The sequence below is a fragment of the Astatotilapia calliptera genome, chromosome 5 (genome assembly GCF_964374335.1).
Source record: "Astatotilapia calliptera chromosome 5, fAstCal68.1, whole genome shotgun sequence".
Classification (NCBI taxonomy): domain Eukaryota; kingdom Metazoa; phylum Chordata; class Actinopteri; order Cichliformes; family Cichlidae; genus Astatotilapia; species Astatotilapia calliptera.
In genome coordinates, this window is record NC_137426.1 from 17473823 (window position 1) to 17481627 (window position 7805).

At 40.5% G+C, this 7805-nt stretch overlaps 1 long non-coding RNA gene across 1 annotated transcript; it reads left to right on the forward strand.

Annotated features, from left to right (window-relative positions):
• The first annotated feature begins 4981 nt into the window (after positions 1-4981).
• Positions 4982-7155, forward strand: LOC145428895 (uncharacterized). Its single transcript, XR_013909229.1, has 2 exons — positions 4982-5283; positions 6746-7155. It is a non-coding gene; the product is annotated as an uncharacterized LOC145428895 (long non-coding RNA).
• Positions 7156-7805: the final 650 nt, after the last annotated feature.

The following is a 7805-nucleotide window of genomic DNA, read 5'->3' on the forward strand; positions in this document are numbered from 1 at the left end:
CTGGTGATATGAGCTATTTCCTCCAGTAAAATAAAAGCAGAAGGACATTCAAAGAGCAAAGGAACATCAAGGCCCTACGTTGCAATGTCAAGGAAAGTGGTCTAGATCTGTCCCAGAATGTAATAGCTTTTTTTTACTGCCCATATCCCATAGCTCCAATAAAATTTGCTTTGCTAGTTTTTATATCATGCTGACAAACGGGCAGCCTGCCTCATGTCACTCTCAGGACGCCTGTTCAATACTGAAAATGGTTTGTGGTGGAATGATTTTTGGAGTGGGGATAAAAGTGTCCAAATATATTAAAGTGATCTTTTTATCAATGCCATGACAATTTGAAAACAATATGAACACATGAAAGGATGAATTACCACATGAATGTAAATACCTCTTCCTTTATAGAGCATTATAGCAAGCTTTCAGCTCTTTGTCAGCTCTTTGTCTAGCTGTCTAGCTGTGTCGTTGTTTTGAAAGGCACATGTATTCCTAGAAAAAACCAGTAACCCCTGTGTTCACTACCTGCTTGACAACAAATCGCAACCAGGATTAGTTCTAGCTGGTGAACATAATGGCACAATTACTTGCTAAAATAGCAGATATGCTGCAGAAATTGGTTGATTCTGAGAATGGGCGTTATATAGATTGAACTTTAGTCCATCAGGAGGGCAGCTTTTTGTTCATTGCTGCTCCACAAATTTAAAAAACAAGATAAAAGGTGTAGCCTCCATGATGTAAAACTGATTATTGTTGAGCAAATTAAACTAGAGTACATCTGCGATAATCAAATACAGGTTCTAATCTTTCCTAAGAGGAATCAGTGGCAAGAATCAAGAGACGGTCCATGCAGGAGGCACGGCCACTCACAACAATGACAGTGTTTTCATATGATGGAATCTCATAAAGGTTTAGACTCCCCTTCATTCATTCGAGCCTCATTTCAAGTGAAGTAGCCTGTTTGTGAGCAGCTGGAAAAACATCCGACGAGTAGGCGGCTGTATCTGTACACTAAGAAATTGGGATGAAACACTCGGAAGTTAGAATCAGGGCGTACGCAGGTACTATGGAATTTTACCAGATCAAACTTATGTAAGAGGCTGATCTAGCAGAGGATACCAGTCATTCACTGAGTCAGACAGAGAACGAAAAAGAAAGGAGAGCGGTAGCAGAGGCATTAACAGAAGGTAATGGTGTCAGACAGCAGTACTCAAATGCAGAAGGCAAATGGTGTTTATGGGAAGATAAATGAGGGGGAATGAAAGCTCGGGATGTCTGGTGCCTGAGGCTCTGTCTTGACTGCATGAGTCCTGTTGCTCTTAAGTCCTCTAATTCAGTTCTCTCCCTGTCATTGTTGAACCTTTTCACTCTGCATTTCCATCCGACGTGTGAGTCACGCACCAAGGTTGTCAGTCATCAGATGATTTGATGTGGCTTTATTAAAAAGAGGTGCGTCTGTCCCTCTGACTCAATAATTGCTTCCTTCTGAAGACAGACAGAGATCAGCATCTGCTGCGAGGAAGGCAGAGGAGGAGGAGGCGGAAGGGGTGAGAAGGGGGGCTGCTTGTTTTAGAAACATACCAGCTGCCACAGTCTGACCCTCTGGGTGTCTGTCTTCCTCAGCACAGGTTAGGGGCTGCCTTATGCAACCACACCACATGCCCACTCATGTCCAGGGACTCCTGCTCTGTCTCCACTCATGCTTCTCAACACACTGAGGCATGATGACATGAGTCACTGAGCTTGTGCTTTTTATTGTAGTTTGCTGCTAAAAAACCCTCAGTTTTCATTCTTAAAACAGTGAAATAAAGTGATAATGCTATACACCTGAAGGAATTAGAGTGGGAAAATGTATGTTCTTCCGCTGATTTCAGTGGTTTTCTGAGAATACCGCAAAATAAATTAAATTAGATAAATTCAAAAAAACGACATCTGAGTTTTGTCATTTCTTTACAGGACATGAAAGAACAGCATCTGTATTTGAACTGAAACGTGGGCTGCGAGTTAGGTGCTGACTAGTAGGTAGTGTTAACCTGGGAAACTGTTTAGCAAGAGCAACCTCCACCATCACTCCAAAATTTTCCAGCCATCACTGATGAGCATGAAGGCTTTAATTCAGTATTTTCAGCTGCTCATTAAGGCAGCCTGACATTGTATCAATATTTATATTCCTTTTAGCGCAGACAGCCCAAGGGAGGGCATGTGTATGAGAGGAAAGAATGAGAAAGAACAGATTAAGAAGAATAAGAATCTAGAAATGGGTCAGATTGGGGATAAAGTTCAGGTGGTAGATTTACTCTGTCAGAGAGATTAGTCTATTATGAGGGCCAGTTGTATTACTTTGACCACTAAGCTGAGTTTTTTCCACACTCTGGGACCAGGCTGCAAATAGCACCCTGACATGAAGTCACATTTATGTTGGCAAATCTCAGGAAATTGGATAGCAAACAGAACTCATTCAGTGGAAACAGAGTTTGGATTCAGAATAGGTGTGTCCACCTTTAAGCACTGCTGTAACAATATTAATTACTGTCACTTTATTGGATCTGTTCCCTTTTATTAAGTCTGTCTAAAAATAATACTCGCCTTCTTCTTTAAAATATACACAATGAAAAAATAATGCCACTGTAATTGTTCCTGCTCACTGGCCGTGCAAAGGGATGTCTTCACTAGAAGTGACATTGGAGTTTTGAATGTAATGTCCCTCATTGAAAGAGACAGGGTACCATAGCTCAGCTCTTGTTTTGTGCAAAAATGCATTCTGCTGTTTTGCTAAAGCTAAAATCAGCTCCCGGATGTCCGAGTTAGTCTAAATAAGTTAATATCTTAAAAGATGTAGAGTCATTTGAGTCTGAAATAGTGTTACCAAAAAAAAAAAAAACCACTCTGTAAGATACCCATGAGGATCCTTTTGTGCTGCACAGAATGAGGACAATAGAGCTTTTAAAGTGTCATTAATAAGGAGGGAGGTTTTGTTATTCCTGTTAGAGTAGAAATAATGACAATAAGTTTCTTTCTTTTGTTTGCTTTTTTTTTGTTTTTTTTTAACCCTATTAAGTCCCAGTGCTCTCTCCATTGAATGAGCGTGAATACAAGGTTGTCTCTGATTGAACTTTCAGTTTCTGTTGCTCATCCTTTTCAAAGCTTTTTGGCTTCTCTGACAAGTCGACTCCTTTTCTTTGCCAGGTAGAGTTTACATAGTTACTCTGGCTTGTTTTTGTCTATTTCTGCTATGGCAGAAAGCTCTAGATACTGGGTAAACTGGTGCACAGAAGTACATAATGAAAGTAAAGTTATACAGGCAACCAATCCAGACGCAACTGGTGTTGCTATTTCTGAGCCACTACATTATTAACATTTCATCTTGATATTTAAAGGAAAAATCTTGTTCTGTTAAGATGAGAAGAAGGCATTTTATGTTTGTGCTGTTTAAGACTGAACTGTAAGACTGAACCTTCTTCTTAAAGCTACCCTTGCCTTGCCCTCCTCTCTCAAATACAAACTTGGCATATTGTTAAATAATCGGTATCACTTCATCTGTGTCGTGGGAGTAAAATTGGAAACACGTATGGTGAGGTCTTGGAAACTCCTCTTAGAAATAACAAACTAGTTTGTGTTTGAAGGACCTCTTTGCTACAGGTTACAGCCCAGGCTGCTGCACAAAATTCTTGCACGACAAACTACAAACCAAAAAAAGTACGACGGTTTGCAAACCGTGAGAAAGAGTGCTGCCGTGCTATGCTCAGTGAACAACACTATTGATGCAAGTCTGTTTCAAAATCATGGTTTAAAAAAAACACACACACCTGACATGTGTTACTTACTCTGTGTAGCCTGTATTTTATTTGGATAGATGACTTAGTTTGTGCTCTTAAGACACGGCTTTTGCGTCACTCTGGTGAACTTACAGGAAAATCCACATTGCATTACTCCAGGCAAGTGACAATACCAGTCATCACCATTATCATGCACTGGCAATAGCTGTCTAAATGAGAAACTAGCACTGTGATACACAGATGGGCTCCGGGTTGTACTGAAGCCCCTGGACTCTGTTTAAACTCTCCCAGCCTAAAGTAGGTATAATGTACTGTAGGTCTTCAGAGAGACCTTTATGTCTTCTGTTTATCTTATCTGAAGACCTGATTTAACCTCTCTGACTCTCTAATTGGATTCAACTTTAATCTGTGGCTGTTATCCACAACCATAGTAAGTGCAAACCCCCACAAGAGAGATCACTCACATCCCTAGCCTGGTCTAAATCTGTCAGCATGTAAACACAGACGCTCCAGCTGCAGACCCTCCGACTGTCTCCAGTGTGATGAATGATAACCTGTGCGCTGTGGCTCCTCCTGACTGACAGTAGGCTTGCGTGTGAAGATGTATACATTAAAAAAAAAGAAAAAAAGTGGCATTAGAGGCCTTCCTTAAATTGCAAAACACCTGCATCTGACTCACAGGGTTAATCACACACTTTTACAGCACTGTTCCCCATCGAGACAAGAGAAAGAGAAATCAGTATGAAGGATATTAAGTGATTGTTTTTGCTCATTGAAGACTGATTTAAAGACATATATGAGAGGCGTTTTAATGAATCTCTGTAAACAAAGTTTATTAACACCCAACTTTTTAACTTTTACTGACTTGTGCTGACAGCATTTTCATCTCACATTTTTATGATATATTGGCAGACATGAAAAATTGTCTTGTGACTGAACAAATCCCCACAGCTGAGCTCTAAAATCCTGTGAAAAGCCTTCCCGGAAGAGTGAAGACTGCTACAGCTGCGCATTAATTGGCCAGGACTCTGAAACAAAATGTCATGCACATAAATGTTGGCATGTATAAGAATCCCATACAGTATATTATGGTGATGTTAGTACTTTTTTTGTCATCATAAGCTTTACTTAACAAAAAAAAACAACTTCTGATGGACAAAACTGTATTTACTGCCAAGCTGTCATGATAAAGCAGGCTGACAGCTTGAGCATGTGAGCAGATGACTCAGGTCAGCCCAGGATTCATACAGCTATTAGCAGCAAGACAGAGCCTGCTGTACTTTCAGTGCGCACAGAGAGATGCACAGTCCTGGGTGGCTGCCAGAGGTGATCAGCGGGCCTCTTCTGCCTACCACTGCATGATCGGTGTTGGTCAGGGTGTGAGGGTGCAGGGGCACAACAGTGTGAGCCACCCAGCTATTTACCATCAGATAGCTTTCTTGGTAACTGGATAAAGCAGAGAGAAACAGAGAGAAAAGACAGAAAAAGGGACCGATTATGCAGTATGAAAGGCAAGGTATGGGCTGCTTTCTGTAACTAAAAGCTTTGAAACTTCATATCTTTCCATTAAGATAGTAGTAATAACATGGACATACAATCTTAGAGAATGATGTGCAAGATGGACTTTCATATATGGTTTGGATATGTGTAAAGGTAAGTTATTTTGCCAGGCTGTAGAGAACAGTACACCTGTATAGTGTGCAGTATGCGTGTTGGGGCAAAGGAAAAACAGAATATTAAGGTGAATCGTGTGTGTGTGTGTGTGTGTGTGTGTGTGTGTGTGTGTGTGTGTGTGTGTGTGTGTGTGTGTGTGTGTGCGCGGAGGGTAAAGTGGATGGTTGACTCCACTGGAATGTGGCGCTGACTCAGTCCGTCTGTCAGCCACGGCCACGTTTGCTCTGTGGACTTATTCACACTCTGCGACCCTTTCAGGGGGACAGCATGTTGCCTCATGTTGGATTTCCGGCAGGACTCTTGGAATTTCAGGGAAGTTCTGGAAAATGGGAATTGTTTTTGTTAAGATTTCCCCATCCTTTTATGAATACAACATATCTATTGTTTTTATTTATGGGAGAAATATTTAAAGATCGGTGCTATGCGTCTTTTACTGTTGGTTGGACAGTTTGCATCCGGCGCATGTGTAAGATATAAGAGTGATTAAAATAGCTGCATTGAAATCCAGCTGCTTCACACAAACATCATCTCCAAAGTGATGATGGAAACACTGTCACTAGGATGTCCTTGCCTTTATAAATAGAACAGAGCTTCACTTTTTAACCAGTTGTTTGGTTTGGTTTTTACTTGATTAGCACACCACTGGCAATCCCGAGCTTCCAGAAAGCAAGGCTGCTTTTATTTTAAAACCTACTCTAAAGATTTCACTAATGTTCCTGTGATGATGTAAAGACTAGACAGTTTTTTCTTCCAGCGGGACAATGAACGAACACTGTGCTAGTTTTGTACATGAGTAATGAAACATTAACAACAAGGTAAAATTCATTGTTGCACAGACACAGAGTTTAAGACTTTAATAGCTAGCTGACACAAGTCTAGCGTTTTTTCTATACAATACATATGAGTTGTTAAAAGGACAAAGTATGACTATGAATAAGCATGAAGTTTAAAATGGTGACATTGACATGTTCCTAATATAAATTGCTATATGTTTCACACTTAACTATTATGCATGTTAGTGATAGCTATGTAGCAATGCTAAATGGTAAATTTTTAAAATGACATTTTCATTATAAATTAGCATGCATAATTGAAATAAATTTGAATTTTGTGGCAAAAATGAGCAAGTTGGGTTTCAACACTCATGTTTCACTCAATTTACCTGCATCAGACGTACTTGAACATGTAAAATGGTAAACGTTTAAATGGAAAATCACACCTTCAAAGTGGAATTGATGTCACTGATGAATAACTTGCACAGCTCATGTAATCAGAGGGAAATGAGAAAATGTTTTGTGTTACAGGCCCACAGATCCCTGGTCTCACTCTCTCCAGGAAGGCAAAGATCTGATACCCGTGTCTTCATCTGTGGGCTGATCAGACTGATCCAGCCTACTCTACATGCTGGTCAGGGAATACGATAAAACCATCACAGGGTCTTATCTTCTTCTCCTCAACTAATCTATTCAAAGAAACAGCCTGGAGGAAATACTCCTTTCTTATGCAATGTGCTTATCAAGTGTTACCTTTGAAGCTGTTTGGTTAAATTTTCATGTAAGTTTTTGCACTAGCAGTTTCTGGATTATTGAAGCAGTGAAGTGCACTTGCTTAAGTTTTGTGTTGAACTATACATTGTGAACTATTTTATAAAAGCTATTTTAAGTTTAATGATGTCTTGTCAAATTGATTACTTTTAAAATTCACTTGTTAAAAACATACTTCTGTAGTCTGTTTTTCTCTGCCTCTGGTGGAGTTCAGCTGGATTTGTTTTACCAGCCAAACTGTGTTGAATTTCTCACACTATAGTGCTGAACTGACTGCCTTCACTTCCGCTGGTGTGCTCAAGTGTCAAGTGCACAGAGACTAAATCAACCAGATAGACTTAAAATATGTCCATCTGCAATTGATCCCAAGGGATCAGTGTCCACCCCCAAGCAAACAGCAGTTTTTCATAGCACTCACTTCCACCAGCAGCCAACCAGCACTGTTGATGTGCGGACACAACCACATTAATCACGCTACTGTGTAACTTGTCCTTTTAAAGCTCTGTATATCACATACAGTGAAATACAGAGCTTTACACTCACACACACATCTACACAGCTTGTGTGTGTGTGTGTGTGTGTGTGTGTGTGTGTGTGTGTGTGTGTGTGTGTGTGCGTGCGTGCGTGTGTGTGTGTGTGTGTGTGTGTGTGTGTGTGTGTGCCTCTAGCTGTCGCCAGAACAGAACTATGTGGCAACAGTTCTCCTCTAACAGAATGTAGTTTGTGGCATGAAAGACAAACAGCTCACACACACACACACATGCACACACACACGCACACACACACACATGCACACACACAATTCAACACTACTTGAACC